The 25,055-nt window shown below is 39.3% G+C and overlaps 1 long non-coding RNA gene across 1 annotated transcript; it reads right to left on the bottom strand.

Annotated features, from left to right (window-relative positions):
- Window positions 1–8,075: 8,075 nt before the first annotated feature.
- Window positions 8,076–8,906, bottom strand: LOC309491497. The gene is made up of 3 exons (XR_014203147.1): window positions 8,810–8,906; window positions 8,330–8,701; window positions 8,076–8,164 (listed from the first exon to the last, which is right to left on the bottom strand). It is a non-coding gene; the product is annotated as an uncharacterized lncRNA (long non-coding RNA).
- Between the last annotated feature and the right edge of the window lie 16,149 nt (window positions 8,907–25,055).

The following is a 25,055-nucleotide window of genomic DNA, read 5'->3' as shown; positions in this document are numbered from 1 at the left end:
CGATTCTCGTTAATTAAACCACCTCCACTGTACTAAGCACACTCGACTGAACACGTCACACTGATTTTCAAGTCATTTCAGTGCTTAATTTGCATTAAAATGCAGTGTCCGCGAAACCACTATTTGGCGGGAAAACAGTGGCGTTGCGACACGTGGATTTTAAGATTAACTTTCAAAATATTTTGATGAAAACCATTTATCAGCACTCAGCTCGCTCCCCTGAGTCCGTGGCACCAAGTGTCATCCCAAAATTACACTGTCCGTGAAACCACTATTTTGTACAATGGAATAAATGGCACGTGGGATCTCCATATCTCAGCTCTGGAAGGCTCTAGAGCCTCCAATCTTGCACTCCTGTCTGCGCCTCATCACCCTCTATCAGAATCCAGAGTTTCGAGAAGATCAGAGAAACTTTTTTTTTCGACCCCAAAAAAACGACAGGCTATATATACTAATCTAATCTAACATATTGTAATGGATAACAACATGTTACACTCACCCGGGGGAGGGCGACTGTCGTAATCGTGCTCCTGCACCAGCAGCGCGGCATCATTATAGCCTGTCGTTTTTTTGGGGTAGAAAATTAAGGTTTCTCGGATCTTCTCGAAACCTTGGATTCTGACAGAGGGCGATGAGTTGCAGACAGGAGTGCAAGTCCTGGCTCTCTACACTTCTCCTGAGCTGAGATATGGAGATCCCACGTAGCATTTGTTCCATTGTGCAAAATAGTGGTTTCGCGGACAGTGGAATTCTGGGATGAAACCTGGTGCTACGGACTCTGGGGGGCCTGCTGAGTGCAGTGAAATAGTTTTTATCATGACAGGAACTTTAATTAAAATGTCTAGCAACGATACTGTCTGAAAACCCATACAACAGATTGCATGTGGGACTGTCCAATTGCAGCTCATTGAATGAATGGCGGAAAAACATTTTCAAAATATAGTGGGTTATTGGACAAATAGTGGGTTCGTGGGACGGGGGCGTGGCTTGGGAGGGGTTGGGGGGGGGGTCAACGGGACATTTGCCCAATATAGTGGGTTATTGGACAAATAGTGAGTTCGTGGGACGGGGGCGTGGCTTGGGAGAGGGGTGGGGTGGGGGGGGGTCAATGGGTCATTTGCCCAATATAGTGGGTTATTGGACAAATAGTGGGTTCGTGGGACGGGGGCGTGGCTTAGAGGTCAAGGGGGGGGCAACTGGACACTTGGTCACTTTAGTGGGCAATCGGACAAATAGTGGGTTAGTGGGACGGAGGGCATGTGGCGCCACACTCAGGATGAATGGCGAACTGCATTGGGGGGGGCTCGGATTTCGGGGGCCTCCCGTCGGGCCCCCGAGGGGGTTGGGGCCACTCGACCCCGCCCGCGTCAGTCGGTCATTCGGGGAGGGTCGGCTCGTGGCGTCAGCCGACCCCCCAAAAATTTCGGGGGGTCGGCGCGCACGTCCGCCAACCATCGTCCGCGAACCCACTCCCTGTGGACCGTTTGGACGCTTTCTGAAGTTCGGGACTAGCTAGAGCTTGTTTATAGAGGATGCAGGACAACCAGCTAATAAAGCATTACAGTAATCCAGTCTCGAGGTCATGAATGCATGAACTAACTTTTCTGCATCAGAAACTGATAGCATATTACGTAGCTTAGCAATGTTTCTAAGGTGGAAAAAGGCTGTTTTTGTAACATATGAAATATGATTTTCAAAAGACAGGTTGCAATCGAGTATAACACCCAGGTCTTTTACTGTAGAGGATAAAGTAACAGGACATCCTATGATGTTAAAGTTGTATTGTGCGAGGTTTTGTGGGCGGTTTTTTGAACCGATAAGTATTACCTCTGTCTTGTCTGGATTTAATCAAAGAAAATTACGCGTCATCCAATCTTTTATATCTTTAACACACTCTGTCAATTTGGAAAATTTAGCGTTTTCATCCGGCCGTGATGAAATATATATTTGAGTGTCATCAGCATAACAATGGAAACTAATTCCATGTTTCCTTATAATATTTCCAAGTGGCATCATATATATTGAAAATAACAGAGGGCCTAATACAGATCCCTGCGGCACTCCATAGTTTACTGGAGTTATGATCAATTTTTCTCCATTTAAATAGACAAAATGGTAGCGGTCAGATAGGTATGATTTGAACCAGCTTAGTGCTTGTCCTTGAACACCAGTATAATTTTGTAGTCGATCTAAGAGTAATGTATGATCTATAGTATCGAACGCAGCACTAAGATCAAGTAAAACTAGTATTGAGATACAGCCTTGGTCAGAAGCTAAAAGTAAATCATTTGTGATTTTAACGAGCGCAGTTTCAGTGCTATGATGCGGTCTGAATCCAGACTGAAACTTTTCATAGATATCATTTTGTTGCAAGAAAGAGCCCAGTTTCTAATATTTTAGACATAAATGGAAGATTTGAAATGGGTCTATAATTTGCTAGATTATTATGATCTAATTGTGGTTTCTTAATGAGAGGTTTTATAACTGCCAGTTTAAATGTTCTTGGAACATGACCTAAAGATAAAGACGAGTTAATAATATTGAGGAGAGGCTCTTCCACTACAGGTAACACTTCTTTCAGTAGTTTAGTTGGTATAGGATCTAATAAACATGTTGTTGTTTTAGATGAAGTGATAAGTTTATTGAACTCTTTTTGTTCTATAGTTGTAAAGCACTGTAATTGTTCTTGCGGGGTGATAATTGAAGCTGAATTATAAGGCGCGATTGAAGATTGAACGTTTACAATTGTGGTTCTGATGCTTTCTATTTTCTCAGTGAAGAAGTTCATTAAATCATTACTACTGAACTGTAACGGGATATTTTGTTCGGGTGACGTCTGTTTATTTGTTAGTCTAGCCTCGGTGTTAAATAAAAACCTTGGATTGTTTTGCTTGTTTTCTATTAGTTTGCGGAGGTGCTCAGCCCTGGCCGCTTTTAGGGCCTTTTTATAACGTGACATACTGTCTTTCCACGCGATTCTAAAGAATCGATGTGTATTTTTTAATATTGCACTGCCCTTCCTTATTATCCTCACATCAAATAAAATAGGATGATGGTATTGTAATCGATCCATCCATTTATGTTGAATATTCTGAGCTTTATATTTTCAGAGTCAGCATATATGCATGAGCTCAAAGTGGCTCACCATTGTCATCAGGATCAAAATTGACTGGTTACCTTACCTGCTTTTGACATGTGCTTTGTCGTAACAGCAATCCTCGAGAGGAAGGCGTTGCACTGCTCCACCTCTTCCCCAAGAGTCGAACCAGCCCCCTCCTGATATGCTCCACTCCATTTAGAAAAGAAAACAAAAAAGAAAACCTAAGTGGCAACAATCTTATGCAGGATTTCAGGGAAAGAAAATGTCATGGACAATCATTTTTTCTTACCTCACATTTGAAATCATGAGCTTTGGCATGAAAAACAGAAAGAAATGGCCTCATGGTGAGGAGATCCTGAAGCTCAGGGCATTTCTCTGTCACTCTCTGGAGGTAAGGCCAGTATTTGCATGCCACATCCATTGCAAAAAATGTAACTGGCTTACAGGCCATTTGCTTTTGTAGGTACAGGGGGTAGGCAAAAATCTCCCCCCTGAACATATTGAGGGCACGAAGGAGAACCCCATGACGACATACAGCGAGTTCCAGGCCCTCCTCGTCTGTTTTTCCTGAGGACTTCTGAGACGTTTCATGCGCCGATGACCATTGCCCTCCACAGACACCTCTTCCAGAGACCTAAAACATGGAAGATGAACAGTCCAAACTTGTTCAAACAAAGTACTCTGTAGGACGTGGTGTTTTATAGGTAAATATAGTGAAGTTGTGCAAGTTTACATGACTGGTTGAGGTATGGACATAGTCCACAAATTTTGCAACGTCATCATCATTCGCGATGAACACGCCATCAAAGATGGCTTTTTCCTCCGATCTAAATAAAAGAGATACATATTAAAGGTGCTGTAAGCGATGCCACGCGTTTTTTAGGCCAAACATTTTTTTGTCACATACAGCAAACATCTCCTCACTATCCGCTAGCTGCCTGTCCCCTGAACACACTGTAAAAAAACACGGTCTCTGTAGACACCACAGGCTCCACAAACGGCAACAAAAAGAAACTGGGCTCACCCGCACCACGAAACACAACAAACAGTGTTCCAGCCAATCACCGACAAGAAGTATTTGAGGGTGGGGTTTAGGGGGTTAGTGCGCGTGCACATGAAGTGGGTGTGTGGAGGAGAGAGAAGCATGAAGAGGGAAGTTTGAATTATGGCCGAAACACGACATTCCGATGAACAAATTGCAAAGAAGAGGGACAAGGATAAGGAACGCGTGAAGTCCCGAATTTACATCGGAAAAACCTTTTAAAGGTGGGAGAACTCCGCCGGGCAGAAGGGCTTCCGATCCACATTCAGTTGCTCTGTTTTTGCAGAACAGGTAAATCCATATTTCTTTCTAAATTGACGTTTACATCCAAGGATGTAATTAGCTAGAACTATGCAGTCAGCGTTAACTTTGGTGAATACAACATATATGTTTCTAGCAGAGCTCAATCTCTATTGTAAATGATCAAGCAAATTCACAGTAGGGCGACAATTTGTGTGAATGATTGTTTTCATCCACTGTTTGTTATGAATTTGAATGTTCATTTATAGGCTGTTGACAACTTTGACTAAATTTGTTTACGCCGCCGCCGTTGTTTATGCTCACTGGGAAACGCGAAGCTACGTTATCTTGCTATTATTGCGTCCTTGTATGGGAGCTATAGTTATAGCTTCAGGTGGCAAAACGATTTTAAAATAATGTTTCTCTTTTTCTGCATTCTGTTCTGCATTATATAAAACCCTTTATCTAACTTGGCGACATTACACATTGAATGAAGTATCAGTAAAACTTAACTTTGTTTGTAATGACTACTTTGACTTTCCTTTATGCCGGAAGGGAGGGGAGGAGGGAGGAGACGGGATGAGGAGAAGGGAGGGTCTAGCTAGCCTCCGTTTTGTTTGACAACAATTCGAATGTCAACAAGAAGTTACGACTCCCGGCATCGCTTACAGCACCTTTAACTTTAAATATTCATATGATTTTGAATTCACAGCAGTTTCTTTCAAAGTAATGGACCGTCAATGCACACACAGTACCTTGCTGCACTCTTGAATCTGTAGTGCTTACGGTTTCCATCAACGGATACTGCAAGCATGTCTGGGTTGCACGCTGGGCAGTCAAAGTGGTCCTCCTGGCATAATTTGTCCACTTCGAATCGGACAGCTTCCCACTCCAAGAAGCTTTTCCGGAAGCTGTCTGCTGTGATGTTTCCGCTCTGTTTCAAAGAAGAGTTCAGTAAAAGAGAACAAAAGAGAACAGTAAAACGGATCAAATTAAACAATATACTACACTGAAGTAAAATGTTCTAAATGGATACATTTTGGGATGTTTGTACAAACTTTGTTACCACTCCTTAGAATACATATCAAAGGAAATAAACAATGTGTAAACTTCACTCATACACTATACACTGGTGTATTTGGGGAACCTGGCCATTAAACATACAGGATATTGTTTGACATTCAGTCTAAATCTATACGCAAAGAGGGCTACAACGGCTTCCATACTGTTTAGAATTAAGCCTGTGCAATGTTTAGCCCATTAATCCAAGGGAACACTTCTGGGATCAGGAAATTATATTGGGGAGAAGATGTCAAAGTCGGTAGCCATTGGAGTTGAATTTGAGATCTTCAGAATGACCTGTTTTTTCATAAATGTCTCAGTGCAAACTGCTGATGAGAGAACATGCAGGGCAGGACTTAGGTTGGTGGAGGCCCCTGGGCTTGAGTCACTTTCGGGCCCTACCTTCTAGGCTATACATTACTTTAAATAGAACACAAATGATACATACACAAGCTATGTATTAGAGCTACACAATTCTGGATAAACTGAGAATAAAAATAGAGATCACAATTCTGAACAAACAACTAAACAAAATAACATAATTTATGTTAATTGCTGAAGTCTATTAAAAATGTTTAATTAATCTGAATTATAAAAAACAAAACAAAAAACTTTGGTTTGAATGAATGATTCAATTCCTCAATCAAATACACTTGCTTCATAGATGAATCAGCATTTTTGAACGAATCTCCTGAATGAACGATTCAATGACAAATGTTTTTTTAAAAGTCATTTGTCGCCATCTGGTGGCGTAACAATATAATCGATCCAATCGTTATTTGAAGTGCAAAGCTACTTTCAAAAGGTGACTGGTACCGTAGACAGTGTTACATGTTAAAAAAAACGTAATAATTTATTTATATGACCACTGATTGAAGCTTGAAAAAGTTTTTTCCAATAAATAAATAATGATTAAAAAAGTTCAAAGTGATCATAAGTTTATTGCAATGCACAAATGTCTTGGTCAGAATGAGAATAAAACACTTATTTACCTGGAAAACATATGTTTTGATTGTGGCATTTCTTTGAGATTTAGAATCCAGTATTCCTATAGGCTAATTATTGTTTCTTTTATGAATTTAATAAAGAACTCTGTCTCGTATTCTGTCCAAACGATCCATGTAGGCTACTTTTGTGTCCATTCGTTTTTCCTTTTTTAACCCGTAATTGAAAAAACGAAAAATGAACGGTTGTTGTCTTTTTAAAACGCAAAGTTGAACACCAAAATTTTTATTTGAACTGGCTACACCAACTGCTGCGCAAAAAAGTAAATATCGACGCATTTTCAGATTTTTGTTTATGACTTTTTGCCCCTTTATTAAACATTTAAAATATTCACAAATTAATATGGAAAACATGTCGATTTGACTGGTTTTCTAAGGCCAAATTAGAACATGGAATTGATGTTTTTCCCGCAGTGCTGAATGAGAAGAGCCATTAATATTATTAATAAACTATTGTTTTGGCTAAAATCACATCTCCATCTCCGCTGTTAAGCAGATGCGCTTTTGGAGAGAAATGCACCTTTCATACGGATTAATCAGAAGGTATTAGCTTTCGATTCGAATTTGTTCGATTTAAAGTGGACATTTCAAGCTTTAGCCTACATAAGCTATATTTTGTTTCAGTTCTCGCGCTCCAGTTCACGGAGATCATGAAAGCGTCTGATTGTTTTATTTTATTTTACAAAAGCACAACATTTTCTTGTTATTGTGAGTTTACACAAATAAAAGTAGATGGGAATAATGTATTATTATTTTCTGTATGACAAGAAATGATAGAGTAGCCTAGGCTATTTTAAGTTGTTTCCACTGTTGATAGGAAAATGCAAGTGTTCGCGCTCGCGCCTCCGTGTCATGCAGTGCGCGCTCCACACTCAGCTTTGTTCCTTTTTTGCATAAAAGCGTCTTCTACATATAGCCTATTAAATGTTATGATAAAATAATATTAAATTATTATTATTTGCGTAGCTATACATGGACCTCAAACACACCGCGTCTTCTAAGTCAGGTGACTGTAAATGCGCAAAAACGGTTTCCATAGCAGTTTTGCGAAATATTCCTTTTTCGAATTGCCTGAAAAACCTCCTCATGAGAGCGTAAAAACTTTTTTGCGATAAACGGGAGTTTTTGCGAAATTGACGTGTTTCCATTGTGCTTATTTTCAATTCGCAATTTCAATTTGCGCAATTTGAAGGGTAATGGACTCCAGGACTCCAAGTGGCTTCACATGCTTTGCATATAATCTGAGGCAATCTGAGATCATATCGCCCTGGAAAAAGAAGGAAATATATACACAAAGTTAATTCTGACAGACCAAACTGTGTCATTCTGACAACTGATATGGGAACATTTGACTAAGGATGGATCAGGAGGACACTTCTACAAACATTTTGTAAGACACTCTATAGGAAGTCACACTTTTGTCAGGCAAATTAACTATCCCCATTCAAACAAAGGTTAATTGTTTTCCTCCACATAGGTGGGCCCAGCCAATCTAATCAACACACAACCTATTGACACCTCTGGATTTCCATCCATGATAAAGAAAATCAGAGAAAATCAAAAAGAAAATTCTACAGAAGTGACCCCCACCCAAACCCATAAAGTTCTTCTTACCATTCATTGTAAACACAACTATGGACTGTCCTGCGATGACACTGGACGATACTTGTAGACAACCGCATATTGTCTCTGGCATCTCCAAAGGAACAAGACGCTCTTAAAAAAAAACAAAAAAACACATGGATGAGAATTAAACAATAACATTTATTTACTGGAAACTATTTTAAACAAGATGCACTTGACGGCTTCATCGACCTATCAGAAAACAGCATTTCGTTTTTCAGTCAAGTCTAAGAATGTGACTTAAAAACTACAACTTACCACACTGGGTTAGAACCCTCTCCACAACACAAGTTGTGGGAGGCAATGGATGAAAAAATGCAAGTGTCATCGAATCCCTGTTGTGGAACACTTGACCTTGGTGGACCCTGACATCACACTGGCCACAGAGGAATGGGTGTGGTCGGCAGTCACAACAACGGATAACGGCTGGACCATTTCCACAATGTTGGCAGATCCGAGTTGCCGCATGTTGTCGAGCCACCATGGTGTTGACCAGTCGGGGTCTCTCTTTCTCCCACCACCCTGATATGAGGCTCTTTCGAGTCGACCAGTCTGCTGAGGCTTGAAGTGCCATTTCATCTTCATGTATGTCCTCACCCAGTGAGCGTTTAAGCTCTTGAAGGAAGGACTCTGTTAAAACAATGCACAATATTTAAAAACAGTAGCATTGAACAATGGCGATTTTATAATAAATGAACATACTGTTTTGAACCAGTGAAGTCAAAATAAATAACACACCTGCAGTAACGGAAGGAAAGTCAATGGTCATTTCCGCACTGGTTTCCGGAGCCCTGACATGAGAGACACCAGTCTTTCGACTCTGGCTGTGACTGGGACCTGCTGTAGCAAAAAAGCTGTTGCTTTTTACACTCAATGACACAAACTTTACCTGATGCTAGGCACAGGTACGTAATAATAACCTCAGATATATTCTAATTCAGACCCATGACTTGTGATTATGTTTTATACCTTTCCAAGATACAAAACTAGATCTGGAGTCTACATTTTAATAAACATTAATGTAGAAAAAATCGTACCTGCTTGTTTCCGGGATGATCTGGGCCTGCCGTAAATAATGTTTCCCTCACTGTCTTGCTGTTTGATGGCCGGCTGGTGGACGGATTACTGGTGGAAGGCTGACTGGTGGATGGTTCTGCTTCCTGGTGCATGCCAATGAGCTGTTGGAGGTGAGCTTGATGTTCAGCCTGATCAACAAGGTCACTCATCTCATTCAGGAGACGGTCCATCTCAGGATCAGACATGGTCAGTAAGACAGCAAGAGAGAGAGAACACAATACAACAGTAGAGAGAGTAACAAGATACAAGACAAATGTGGCTCTTAAAAGTGCCTTTTTTTCGATGTAATGAGGTGATGTTTTTTTTTTTAAAGGACAGGGATTAAGGAACCTGCAGAGAAAGAGAAGAACAAATCCAAAAAGAATAGATCACCAAACTACATATTACAATATGAATAACTACTAGGCTAAGAAGTTAAGTAAATGGTGCTCTTGTTCATTCATGCAATCACAATATCATAAAAAATTAATGGCTTTAAAAATAAGTTTTTGTGTGAGCTTTAGGGTTCATGATATTTTGAACACATCCTTGTGTTTGGATAAACAAACAGGAATAACATGATCAGGATACTTGTATAAACTTTGCCTTGCCAGACTTAAACTAATATATATATATATATATATATATATATATATATATATATATATATATATATATATATATATATATATATATATATATCCCCAATAATCCCTCAATAAGCATTTACACGTCCAAAATAAAATTATGAGTTTATTTCCACACAAAATGGACTATATAGGCGCTTGCAACAGACTCATTGCCACCAAAGCGCTTTACAGATTGCCTCACATTCACCCATTCATTCACTCATTCATACACCGACGACGGTACCCTGTCCTGATATATATATATATATATAGGCCTACAACATGTTTTTTTGTTTTTTTATAAACTCGTAATTGTATTACTTTTGGACGTGTAAATGCTTATTCATTTCTCTTTCTTATGAGACTGTTGTAAGCGACTTACTGTGGTGGAATCGCGCTGGGCAATGGTTTCTGCGATGGTCGCACACAGTGACGTGTTGCACAAAATTGCGCCAAAATATCAATCATAATTAAAAAGTACAGTCTTAATATTTTTTTATAATATTTTTTAATATAATTTTAAAGGGTCAGCATAAATGTCTAAGTGAAGGAAACACGGGTATATGTAGCCATTACATTTAAACACACCAGAATGCATCCATCACTTTGCCAAAGGATATGTCCATATTAAGCAATATAAACATTTCTGCAGTAGGCTATTTAATTTATTACAACATCATAATCAGTATTGAGATGAAAGTTCTATAAAAGTAGGCGAATATTGTTTATTTATTTTTTTTGTCGCAAAAAAAGCAAAGTTGTAGGCTCACAAATTGAAATACCATCGGCAAAATATCCCACCTAAATTAAGGCATGTTTTAAGCCTACAGCAAATATGCAGTCCTGCAATTATGTCGTTTTAATGTAGGCCAAAATTATATATATAAAAAAAGAGAGAGAGAGAGAAAAAAAAGTCGTGATACCGATTTAGTCAAGGGTTTCTGCCCTACGAAAATGTATGGTCACCGCGCCAATGATTGTAACAGTATATGCGCCGCACGCTACTGTAAAATGCACAATTGCAGCATAATTAATCGCCTGAAACCATACTTTCCAGCTGGATGGATAACCCCCATTTCGTCAAAATCCAAAGATGAGGGATTTGCATTCAAATATCGGACGACCCTCTCCGTTGTCAAGCGACGAATAGGGGGTAGCTACCCTCAACGTCGGCTTATGGACGTGAGGGGGAAATGACTAAACGGCAGTATGTGACGAATAGGGGTGAGACCGTGTTGATCTGGAACCCTTTCAAAGAAGGGGGTGGAAATAGCAGAAGAAGTCCTACAGTATATAGTTTGTATATGCCTCTTATTCAGTCAAATAGACTATACAACAAGATAGACTGTAATAGTAAGAAACGTCCGCTCTGCATCCACCAGCACTGAGACCTTAGCTGGGGTCAGTTAAACCTTTTGGGAAATCCTGGTAAATATTATTACTTTATTATTTTAATGATTTATAATAAATAAATAAAATAAGAACCGTAGAACTAAAAGGACTATTATGAAGTGGGTGTTTGATATTGTAAACATAAAATGTAATAATTTTATGTCATCTATAATGCCAGTTGTGTTTATGGTTTTTACTGACTGATAAATACATGATTTAAGAAAACGAAATATATTATTGTAAATGAATAAAGAATAATTTAATTGTATTATGTGAACAGGTATTATACTATAGTAACAAACAAATCTGGGGTTAGAAAAGATTATACCTTAGATTTAACTAAGGAGACGTTTAGGGTGAGAACTTCTGATAAGATGATTTAATTATTGGGTTAATTTTTGAGGATTTAAAATGTGTGTGGTGCCACCAAATACTGATGTAACAAAGTGTGAACCTTATTATAATGGGGATGTAAAGATAATTTATAGTAAGAACTTACTGAAAATAATGTTGTTGTTTTTGCTTTTGAAATATTTTTAAATCTTTATGAATTAAAGAATTCATTGGCTTCAGTGGACTTTGAATGTATATAATATATTAAGGAAATTAAAATATATGCTATGCTAATTGAAGAAGAAACTCTTGTGACCGTAGGGCATGTTAAAAGATGAACTTGTACATTTAATTTAAAATATAAAATGTTTAAAGATGGACATTATTAACTTAAGAGATTGTTTGCAAACTTTACAATGGGAACCAACAAGGAACAAATTGATTTATTGACTTATATAATTTATGTTTGAATATATAGTGTTCTCAGATATTAAGGGAAACATTAGAATAATTACTCTGGATACAAAGGTTTAATAACTGGATTATTCTGATTATAGTAAATGTATGAAATGTAACCATAATTAACCAGATAAATAATTGTAGGATGTGATATGTTTATGCAACAATTACTACAAAAGTTTTTTTTTATATTTGATGGTACAATTATGATATCTGAGAATCTGTTAATGCTTAAGAAATGATGGATTTAGTGTAAGATATTTGAATGAGAAAATGAGTTGCATGACAATATTTGACCCAGAGGTTTGGAACTGGACGTTTCAAGCAATAATAAAAAAAGAAACCTTGTGCACTGTTTGAACATTGAATACATTTCAAGACTGGTACAAACCAAGGGGGATGTTTAAACTAGTAGTTTGGGCAAGAAAACCCATCATACCCCAGAGATACTAACTTTGTGCCCTAAAGGCCGTAGGAGATGTCAGCGGCTCACGTTTCCACGTTTCACCTGGAAGCTGGGCTAGGGGTGGAGCCGCGCCTCTAAGGGGGGACCGGGTGCTTGAAGTACTGGATTTTTGTTGGGATCCAAAATGGCCTAATACATGATAAACAAGCAGAGCACAAAGTTTTGCCCCTTGATAAATAAATAATTTTAATACAATTACAAAAGAAATATAATTGATTATTTCTGTTATGGGAACCAGAAAACAAAACTGGGTGAAATATTGCATGAACTGTAACAAACCAATCTATTTAAGAATGATGGACAAATGTCTATGTTATTGGTAAAGTTTGATGAAGTGAACAAAGTTTGTGCTACAATTATGAGAAGGAAGGATAAAGAGTCAGGATAATTGCATGAAGGGGGTGTTGTATAATATCAAGAAAATGCAATTACCTGCCTCCTTATTTATTATAGATGCCTTTTTGTTACACATATTTAGCCAGTGTAATGCATTGCATTCAATGTTGTTATTTATTTTGTTTGTAAAAGATGGCTTATATTGTTTTGGCATAGATGTACAGTAATTGGTTATGACTGTGCCAACCCATGTTAAGAGGAGCAGAAAAGTGCGATTATGTGTGTGCGCTAGAGGACTCCTAGAACTTTAAATGAACTCAGCCATCTTAGTTGAGTTTACTGTAGTTCAAGGACATGAAGAGGTGGACCGCTTGCACCTGACTGGAGAAGGATCTGGGAAACTTTGGAGGAGTGTCAACCAAATGCCAGTTGTAAACAAGGAGTATAAAAGACTGATGAACTCTTGGGATACTGATACGCCAGAGCCCCCGACGCCTAGAAGCCCAGAGCAGAAGAGAAGAAGCCCAGAGCTTACTACACCTTTGTTTCAAAACATGACTATTGTATTTTATACTTAAACGATTAAGTTGTATTCGCCTTTTATATTTTTGTTTATTATAAAAAGAAAAGTAACCAATTAAAAGAAATTTAATTGATTACAAAATCTGCCTACTGAGATTTATGATGCTGGAAGACTTTTAATGAGAACATACCACAGAGGAGTCTTCTGACCAAATTGTAAGTACCTTTTGAACGCTTACGGTTTAGGTCAGATTTGACTTTCTTTACCTTACCTGAGAATAATAAATAAATAGGTAAAAGGTGTTAAGAGTAAAGTACACACCGTAAAACAATAGGTAAAAGGTGTTAAGAGTAAAGTACACACCGTAAAACAATATATATATATATGAGATTCGAATTAAACATACAAGTGCACATTCAATACATTTAAACACGCATCTTTTTCACAAGTGAGGGATAGCTAACATTTGTCCTAATTATCTGTTCATAATTCATATTTTTGCTTCTACATATAAAGCGTGAGATGATAAATGAACTTAGCTGAATGAGTAATATGATTGTCTTTGCAGGTAGAGAAGAAACCAGAGCGGAGAACGGACAATGATGGTGATCAGCAGAGATGGCGGATGGTAGTGATTGATTCACTTCCGTCGCAACGATCATTAGTTATTAACTTAGGGGCCGCTAACACGACACCGTTTTAACAGAAAACTCATAAGTTCTTTCTGCGCAAACTTCAAAAACGCGAACCAGTGAGAACGCCGATGACGTGCACATGCGTATTACGAGTTCAGTCTGTAGGTATGTGCATTTGAATATATGTGTAGTCCTTCCCTACAAATCAACCCTCAACATACTACTTGTCTGGCCTTAAAATTAATAATACAGAATTTTTATGGCTTCCACGTAGCCACGCGAACCGGAATTATCCCGACAACGCTTTATCTGTAGAGAGGTAAAGGGAGGGGAGGGAGGCCTTCACAGGGAAGAGCCTAGTTGACATTTCAGGACTGCGCTATCGTCGCGTCCAGGTGCAGGTCCTTCATCAGATCTGGATACAGCCTGGATCCGGCGGACTACGGTAAACCTCGGGATAAACGGAGACTAATATTGTTGTGGCAAATTCATAGTTCCTTCTTGGCTCAGGTCTCAAAGAAGTATCTCAGAGTCGAGGTTCCAGGTCAGAAGAATTAACTTTATTGTACAAACAATAAAGGAGAAGCCGGCTGGCCATCCGGACATCCAAAGTTACATTGGCCAGTGTTCATGTCTTATACTTTTTTCATATCATCAAGTCTCCAATAGATACTCTCAAATCTATCTCTTCCCCTCTGTCACGCCTGGTGACCTTGACACAATTAGCTCTATTGGTCAAACATCTCAAAACCTTACATAATGGTGTCCTGTTTCATACAGTATTTTGACACCTTGCATTTCTTATGCATACTGGGTATTTTTCCATTCTCTCATCCTTTCCAGACCTATTTTTTCATGCTTGTAATTTTTCATTGCATCATACTTAGACATGAATCAAGGGAAAATTCTTCAACATATCCCCCCTTTGGGACTAATCCAGTCCCACCTTCATTTCTGTCCCAGAATGTATCTACATGATCAGGCTTCTCTCCAATACCTTTCAATCATGGCCAATATGGACCATCCATCTCTCTTATCAATAAGCCCACTCACGAAGGTACACCCTGGAGGAATAGTGAGACCAAACATCTCTGCCCCCACTTGACCAGAGCGGAGTAAAAGATCCCATCTTCCTTTTCTATTATCAGTCTTGAAGGGATAGATTACTTCAAACATTTGATTTTTCAGCATAATCAACATATCTCAGTGTACAGACTTGAAGTCAGAATTGTCCCACGGTGCCAGAGGAACTGCACAGGCGCTTCCGGTGGCCTGGAGTGCTATCTGGGTTGCTCCATCGTTGCCAGAGGTGCCCTGGGCACTATCTGGTGTTGGAGCAGACAGCAGGTTTTTAAACCACCAGTTGAGTCTGCCCTTGCTGGTCCGGCAATTGGTGACCGCGCTTGTAATTAATTTCTCTGTTTTACCCCGTAAAAACATTTTACAGTAGTCTAATGCATATACTTCACATTTAATTCATAAAAACTTCAAAAGAACTCTGTTATAATGAGTAAAATGATTAGTTAGTGATAAAAATAGTAAAAACATTCTTATCTTTTCCCTTTATATCTGGTTGCATTACTTCGTACCACGGGCAATGACCTGCTTCAAACCTTGTATCATCCCCTCTCATTCACATATTCATATTTGTGACAGTTAGTGTGATTATATGTAAAAGTATTCTCAGCAGGATTATAAGTGTAAAAAAAAAGAAAACACTCAGGAAGGGGTCCTTTATAAAAAATCAAAGAAACAATTAAAACCCCTCTAACTAACTCCCTACTCTACCCATGTTCTAATGATCTGTCTAATTTTACCCCAAAAATAAAATACACAGTGTGGCTACCTCCCTCTCTATCAAAAACAGTGTAAAATTGTTAAACCCAATAATTGTAAAGTAAAAAAGAAAAAGAAAAACAAGAATAACAAGAGTAACTTCCTTTCTCCTCCACCAGGACTTCTTACAGGAAGTCGTCTAGCTCGTCCAGTCCTGGCCCAATTAGGTTCACTCTTGACTCGAGTCTGTGCACCCGATGTTAACTCCAGATGGTTTGACTGACACATTAATCATCTGTTTGGTGGCCACGTTGGCTAGCATGGATCTGAGAAAAGGCACAACACAGCAGAACAACAAAAGAAAAATGACAACAGCCACAGATATTATTATTCCCACCTTAATGAACCATTCTTTCCAGGACCCAAATATACTGTAGAGTCAAACCACTATCCAACGTGTCTGTCTCTCTCCGCATTTTCTTCTTGTCTCAGATCCTTCAGCTTCTTCATGGCCCTAGAAAAAGCTCCATCAGAGGCTGTATTATTTGGAATAAAGGTGCAACAGTCAATTCCAAACATCACACATACCCCTCCTTTTTCTGCCAGTAGTCAATTCAGAGCTTGTCTGTTTTGCCATGTCATTTTGCTGGTGTATTTTTAGCTGATGGCCTAAGGCATCCATTGCTTGATCTTAGTCTTAATTGTTCTGTTGATTGTCAGAGCTAATCTGAGATGGCTTCTTTGGTAAAAATTTTTTATCAGTTTCTGCTCCTTGGTCTGCTGAGGGTTCTGCTTCGACCCATCTGCTAAATCTATGAAAACTGTATCTGTATCTTTTTCCTCTTACTGATTTTATCATGTCCTCATAATCTATCACTAGATGTTTGAAGGGTCCTTCTGGAACTGGGATAGAGCCTATTGGAGTTGCTGTTCCTTTTCTGACATTATTTTGTGAATCTTTGTCTTTTTTATTTTTCAAATTTTATTTTTCTAATAATCTCCCCCATCTGAAATTAAAATAGTAAAAAGGGTTGCTAGTGTAATTATTTGTCTTATAATACCTCATTTGTCCAATAGTCTGAAGTTGAGGGATTTGCTTATGCCTTCTTGACGAATGATATAGACTTAATTTTATATTCAATTATCTATTCTAAATTCCAAGGTGCAAATACAACCAATTGTAAATTGGTAACACAACTCTGATAACAAAAGCTACTGCAATGTGGCATTCCCCATTTGACAGTGTCTAAATGTTTTGAATAACACAGCTGGTCGATATCAGTTGCCATTTGATTGTGTTAAACACTGCTGTCATAAACCCCACATTTTTCAATATCTAATAGAGAAAAATTTCTGGTCTGGACATGCTGTCGTTTGAAAAACCATTATCAATTTCTCTTATCTGATTTGTCATTCATCTGTTAATTTAATTTCTCTTCAAAATCTTTTCTTCTGTTGCTTATGAGATGCTCTTTTAAATGGCTGGAGATTTTAGCATAATCTCGAATTCATGACCAACAATATTAACATCCTGAAATCCCTGATAATGACAGCATTTGTGATAGCATGTGTTTGTAATTTATGTAGTTACCATTTTTATTTCTAAACCTAAAAAAAATAACTATTGACCAAGATGGAGTGACCGGCACCATAGCTTTATCATCCATATTTTTTGTTTTTGAACATATTATGTCCTCTTTTTTTCCTGATAGAGAGCTCAGTATCAATCAAGCTTATAAAGCAGAGCCCAAAAGCTCTCTGTTCAACATGGACAACATCATCAATTATCTAATTATGCACTTACCCCTAGTTGGTTAATGCAGTAGTAGTCCCTCACTATGCTAAGTTCAGCGTCAGTTGTAGTTTTTTTTTTTTATGCTTACATCTGGACTAATGTCTATTGAAAGAAAGCATTAGAGAGTGTCAGCTTCACAGAATATAGAGAACTGCTGCTGGACCAGTGAATAATCAAAATACAATTAATATGGCCAATCAATGAAATCTGAAGCGGTCTCTGTAGTGATCATTGAAAACGCATCACCTGTGCCCACTTAGTAAAGGATGCAGTCCTTCTGCTTGGACCAGCGATCAGTTGAACTGGTTGGGCTGCTGTCTGAGTGTTTCCCTCCTCATCCGATGCACTTGATCTGTCAGTCTTTGTTGGCATTCAGGGGTCTGGTGTCATGTTGGGACATAGTGGTTTGACTCTGGATGCTGTTGTCTCTCTGCCTCTCCTCAGTCTGGCTTTTGGCCAAGCCACGGAGTCTGCATGATGATTTTGCATGATGGCAGGATGTTTTCTTGGTTGTTTCTGCATCAACACAGTCTTTGTCCATACCAGCCCCTCAGAAGTTTCAGCTTCCTCTTCCAGAGGGGATGAAGGCCCACCAACCGAACGCCTCTTCTTTTCTCTGCAGCCGTGTCCTTATGTTTCTCGCTCTCACTTGTTGCACAGTCCAGTTGCTGTTGGTTATGTTGAGGGAGCCGTCCCAAGTGCTGTCTGGTGTCATCTGGAAATTGAACACTCAGAGATCCGCATTAATCAAATTCATCCTTTATAAATTCTGCAACCATCTCTTTCAATTGTCCCTGAATTTCAGAAGTCTCATCTGGTTGATAACAGCAGTTTCCCCATGCAATTCTAATAAAGCAAGTTCTTCTTTGCAGAAAAGAGCAAGCATTTTTCTTCTTTGCAGTTTGCAGAAAATAGCACCCTTTCAATCTATCTAAGTTGCCTTATTTTCAGTCACATATATAGTATTTTTATCACTCGTTATATCGATCCCTACTCTCTCAAGCATTTTAGGATTAAATCAATGAGTCTCATTACTGTGAAATGTGTATAATACAGTATGGCTGTTAAAAATGTCTGTTTAGCGTGATCACCCAATCCTGCTCATTCAACACAATGCACAAGTTATTTTAAGTTAACGGAATCCAAAGATCTCAATTTCTGCAATGGCTCAAATTTAAAACTGTCTCGCAGGGACAACAAGATGCTTCACAGGCCATGTCTTTATATAACCGGTCAATCATACCCACATCTAGCATGTCTCTCTCTATATATATATTTTATCTCTAAATGTCAGATATTTCTATAAACCTTTTTATCAATTATTTGATTTTCCTCTGGGAACTACACAAACCACTTATACTAAGGAGAAAACTCCAGTGTTTTTGATGGCCACTAGTTTGCGCAATCCTCCATATCAATCCCTGTTAGGCCTGCTTATTAATTTAATTCCCCCATAGACCGGTCAACTAACATTTAAGCAATTTTTATATTTTCTTTCAGGTTAATTTCTTATCAGTTATTTTTATTGGTGTTTTCTTGGTATTTGTGAAATTAGTCTACTTTTAATTGTTGATCATAAGAGTTGATCATTAAAAGTATTATGTTCCCTCAGCTGGTCATTTTGTTTTTAGGCTTCTTTCTCCATTTCTGGAGGGTTGTCCTATAGTATCTCTGCAAAATTAATATTCTGATCTTGGTATCTCTACAGGTGTTGATGCCATTATAATCTTAATTATTATCAGTGTGTTTCACTCCTTTTTAGTATACCTTACTAACCCCAGCTTGCATCTATTCTTAACTAGTTTTCAGACATTGGTGGTCAGACATTTATTAAGATATTTCATTAGTCTTTCTCAGGTATTTTAAAAATGCAGTTCCTCTATTACAGGTCCACTGGTGGGGACGACAGTTACAAATAAAATCTCTCAAAGTGTTGTTCAAAGTGTATGTTGGAAATTGTTACTCACTTTCTGGTTTATATGCTAGTCAGAACTAGGAAAGGTGAACTCTTTCTCTCTGTCTCCCTCCTTTCCTTCTTCACACACACACACACACACACACACACACACACACACACACACACACACACACACACACACACACACACACACACACACACACACACACACACACACACACACACACACACACACACACACACACACACACACACACACACACACACACACACACACACACACACACACACACACACAGTCTCACTTTCTTCTTGCAGCCCCTCCTTTCTGCCTCTCTTTCTCATATCACAGTCACAATTTACTTTTGGTATATGAGAGAGAAACATGTGTTCTTTCATAATTCTAGTTTCTCTTTATAAATGAATATCGTTCTTTTTCAAACAGTCCTAATCTGTGCATTTTACGCGCACACACACACACACTTTTACTTTATTTTTCTTGTAACAATGAAGAGGCAAAGCCGAATTATTTCTAATTAATTTTTGTTTAAGATTTGTCTCCCCGTTTCCTCTCCTGCCCCTCCTATTTGTCCATCGTTGCAACATTCTCAGTTGTTACTGACTGCTCTTTTTGACAACTGACTGCACTTCTGTCTTTTTCATGAATTTCTACCAACATATGACTGGTATGTTTGGGGTTGCTCCTCAAAACTACCACTACCACCAGTTTTTCCAGTGTCCAATTATCTACCTGTGCTGGTCTGATTTCTCCTCCCTGTCTGACTTCAAAGATTGTGTCACTCTCCCATTTCACTGACCTAATGCACAAACCCACCTTTATGTATACATTTCTCAGAATGGTTGCCACTTTCAATTCTCTAGGCAAATTCCTCCTTTCCTTCCTTTTCACATATGGAATCCATATTGGATCTATCTTTATTTCGATGGCTGTGAGCTGTGGGTTCAAAAGAACTGTTTTTGGAAGATTAAATTTGTTCAAATGTGGTCTCAGGGCTTCAAGAGTTACCTGTTTTTTTTTTGTTTTTTTTTTACATCACGCCAATCCACCCAGGGCCACTTTCGTTCAACCTGGTTCAAATTTGTTATCCCTGTCAATTTTTTCAAAAGCTCATTCTTCCCTTGGTCTGTTAACTCCTGTCTCTGTCCTTCATTATCTGTGAACTCTTTTTCTAACCAGAAGTTATTCTTAATACCTTTGGTTAGTTTTAATGCCTCTTGAAAATCATTCTCATCTTTTCTTTCTTTCTGCAATAGTATCCTCTGCCTCATAATTATCTCCCACTTTAGACAACATGTGTACTTTTCTTCAGGTGTCAAAAGGTCAAAAAAGTCTATCACTGTCACTTCTCTCCCTCCTTATTTCATTATCTCAATACAAACGCTTTCAATCTGCTATAACGTACACTCATACACCCGGGATTTCATACACAGTCACACAGCCTCACACATACAGTCGCACTCAGAGCCACACACACACACACACACACACACACACACACACACACACACACACACACACACACACACACACACACACACACACACACACACACACACACACACACACACACACACACACACAAAGCCACTCTCACCCGCAAAGCCGCTCTCCCACACGCCGTGCTGCTCTGACACACACACACACACACACACACACACACACACACACACACACAAAGCCGCTTTTCCACACACAGTGTCGCTCTCACACACTTATTTTATTATTTTCCTATTTTTCTTGTAACGAATGAAAAGACAAAGTCAATCAATCAAACTTTTGACAATATGGGCTGTTTCCCCACTCGGATCACAACGCTTACAGTCCGGAAGATGGCCAAATAACCGACAAAGCCAATTTTGGGGAATATTCTTTGTTCTTTGATATCTTGATTTTTTAATTTTTCCTGTCATCAATTTTTATTTTATCATCCATTAAACATTTAATAACACTGTGTAAGAAAAAATGAAGTGAACGTCGAAGATCTCAAAAAATGAAGTTTATTACAGCATAGTAGTGGCAAGGTACACGAAGCACCTTGGGTTCACCGGCGTCAGAATGAACCCAGAACATCCAAATCTCAAACCTTTTATCCTGTTACAGTTTACAACTCTTAATGTAAATGAAGTTGCTCTTGTTGTAACAGCTGTGGTCTGTATGTTAATGAAGTATTGTCTGAGAAGATTCTCTGTGTCCCACACCCATTCCCATTCTACAATTGACTACCATTTGTTCAGGATGTGATCAACCCAAATGGTCAACTCTTAATGTAAATGAAATCAGAACAGCAAAAGGTTTAGGTGATAAAATCTATCTGAAGTGGATCTTCTGTTAAAACAGAACGGTCAAATGTTTAAGGTGACAAACTATTTGAAGTCCCTGTAATCAAGATGGTTGTCGGTTGCCCTCTGTGATACTATTTACATATTACTGAGATTGGATGTAATTGTCTCTATATGATAATTAAGCTCTTTTAAGTGAAGGAACATTTTGATATATATATATATATATATATATATATATATATATTGGAGTGGAAGTTGTTGGGAACAGACCATAATTTCTTATAACTGATTCAAAAAATTATTTCTTATAAGGGTTTTAGTTCATATGCCGTCTGACTATTAAAGTTTTCTTAGCCTGACAAATCTCTTTTCACTGCGCAGCTTCAAGGCCACTCACACACATCTAACGACTTAGGGCAGACCTAATTAATCTGACCAGCTCAACTACAAGTTTCAAAACACAGCCTAGTCAAAAAGCACTCTCTCTCTGTCTCTCCATCCTTTCTAAATATTCTGTTCAAACACAATTCTAGCGCTTTAAATTTCTTATATATATATATATGATAGTTATTATTTCTCTCCAAGTCGACTGTTCTACTTATATTTTTAATGAGAATTCTCTTAGATAAACAAAGACACTTTACTTCACACACAATGCACTTTTTGCATACAAACAACGCGCTTCTCGCGTACATAAAGAACGCACTTCTGCTTTTAACGCGCTTCTCGCGTACATAAAGAACGCACTTCTGCTTTTAACGCGCTTCTCGTGTACATAAAGAACGCACTTCTGCTTTTAACGCGCTTCTCGCGTACATAAAGAACGCACTTCTGCTTTTAACGCGCTTCTCGCGTACATAAAGAACGCACTTCTGCTTTTAACGCGCTTCTCGCGTACATAAAGAACGCACTTCTGCTTTTAACGCGCTTCTCGCGTACATAAAGAACGCACTTCTGCGTTTAACGCGCTTCTCGCGTACATAAAGAACGCACTTCTGCGTTTAGACAAACAACGCGCTTCTCGCGTACATAAAGAACGCACTTCTGCGTTTAACGCGCTTCTCGCGTACATAAAGAGACAAACAACAGACAAAGACACTTTACTTCTTCACAATCACACTCCTTGCATTCAGACAGACAGCAGACAAGACGAGCACTCTCTCCTGCATGCAGACAGACAAAACACTTAATGCATGCACAATTTTCTCAAGACCTGAAATCTACCCTCCTTTTACCTCCTTAATAATTTTAGGTTCTTTTTGGTGAGGTCTCTTATCTAAAGCCATGACCATTTTTTATGGTGCACCTTTGTTTTGTCAGGCCACCTCTTGTCTTGACCCCTTTTCCACTCCTGGCTCGGGCTTCGCCAATTATCTTGTGGCAAATTCATAGTTCCTTCTTGGCTCAGGTCTCAAAGAAGTATCTCAGAGTCGAGGTTCCAGGTCAGAAGAATTAACTTTATTGTACAAACAATAAAGGAGAAGCCGGCTGGCCATCCGGACATCCAAAGTTACATTGGCCAGTGTTCATGTCTTATACTTTTTTCATATCATCAAGTCTCCAATAGATACTCTCAAATCTATCTCTTCCCCTCTGTCACGCCTGGTGACCTTGACACAATTAGCTCTATTGGTCAAACATCTCAAAACCTTACATAATGGTGTCCTGTTTCATACAGTATTTTGACACCTTGCATTTCTTATGCATACTGGGTATTTTTCCATTCTCTCATCCTTTCCAGACCTATTTTTTCATGCTTGTAATTTTTCATTGCATCATACTTAGACATGAATCAAGGGAAAATTCTTCAACAATATTAGCATAGACGCCATTCTTCTTATGATGTAACGAGTACATCAGGATTTATGGGAAGTGTTCCCGGTTCCGGCTGACCTAATCTATGCAGCCTAACATTGAATTATAAAAGTCTATAATGTGTTAGGTGTATGCTAGGTCAAAGAGATGTGTTTTTAGTCTAGCTTTGAACTGACAGAGTGTGTCTGCTTCCCGGACAATGTTAGGAAGACTGTTCCAAAGTTTTGGTGCTACATAGGAAAAGGATCTACCGCCAGCAGTTGATTTTGATATTCTAGGTCAACTGGTCGGAATTTTGAGATCGCAATAGACGTGAAGGACTATAATGCGTTAAGAGCTCGCTCAAGTACTGCGGAGCTAAATCATTTAGTGCTTTGTAAGTAATCAGCAATATTTAAAAATGTATACGATGTTCAATAGGGAGCCATTGCAGTGTTGACAGAACAGGGCTAATATGGTCATACTTCCTGGTTCTGGTAAGAACTCGAGCTGCTGCGTTTTGGACCAGCTGTAATTTTCTTTAATCTTCTTTAAGCGCAACGGAGCAACTGTGTCGGATCCTGACACATGTTGTCTAACTCCAATATTATTCATTACAGCGAGATGGTCTTTCTGCTGGGCCTTAGGCCTGCCGCACCTCCAACGGTGCCTTTGGTGGACTATGCATGGCAGAGGCGTCCTCTTCCCTGAGGCAGGCCTAAACCTAAAACAGCACTGACACAGGGTCGGCTCAGATGGGGGCACGACCAAGTGCTCAGGAAGCTGGCAGAGGTGCTGGAGAAAAGTCGACAGGAGGCAAACAACCAGAGTCCATCAGAGAGCCGATGCAGGATCCACTTCATTAGGCAGGGGGAACATGCAATGCATACCAGCAAGAGACAACCCGCCAAGCTATTAACACCAGGGGCGGTGTGGAAGATGGAAGTAGACTTGGGAAGGCAGCTCCAGTTCCCACAGGAGATATGCAGCACCACCCTAAGACCAGACGTGGTGCTGTGGTCTGCAGCTGTGAAGTCAGTAATACTGATCGAGCTGACGGTTCCATGAGAGGAGGGACTGGAAGCTGCCTATGAGAGAAAGAAGGCGAAGTATGCAGATCTGGTTGCGGAGTGCAGGGAAAGTGGATGGAGTGTGAGGCTGTACCCGGTGGAGGTGGGAGCCAGAGGCTTTGTGGGCAGATCAACATCACGTCTGCTCAAGGACCTGGGACTACGGGGAGCCACACTGAGCAGATCCACCAAAGAGCTCTCTGAGGAAGCTGAGAAAGCAAGCCACTGGCTCTGGCTGAAACGACGAGACAAGGCTTGGGGTGTAACATCTAATTAGGTTTTGCTGCAGGGGGTGTCAGGGAGACGTCCCTGTTCACTGCCCCGCCACCATGAGACGTTCTGGGTTAAGGGGCGAAACGTCAATGAGCGGTGGTCCCCAGCTGAAGATCCTGCAGCAAAACCGTGTGGTATGCGGACAGGTTTAGGCCTGCCTCAGGGAAGAGGACGCCTCTGCCATGCATAGTCCACCAAAGGCACCGTTGGAGGTGCGACAGGCCT

This window comes from Leuciscus leuciscus (assembly GCF_965113295.1).
Source record: "Leuciscus leuciscus genome assembly, contig: HAP1_SCAFFOLD_294, whole genome shotgun sequence".
NCBI classification, from domain to species: domain Eukaryota; kingdom Metazoa; phylum Chordata; class Actinopteri; order Cypriniformes; family Leuciscidae; genus Leuciscus; species Leuciscus leuciscus.
The sequence above is the reverse complement of the archived record's forward strand: the minus strand, read 5'-3'. Positions and strand labels throughout refer to the sequence as shown.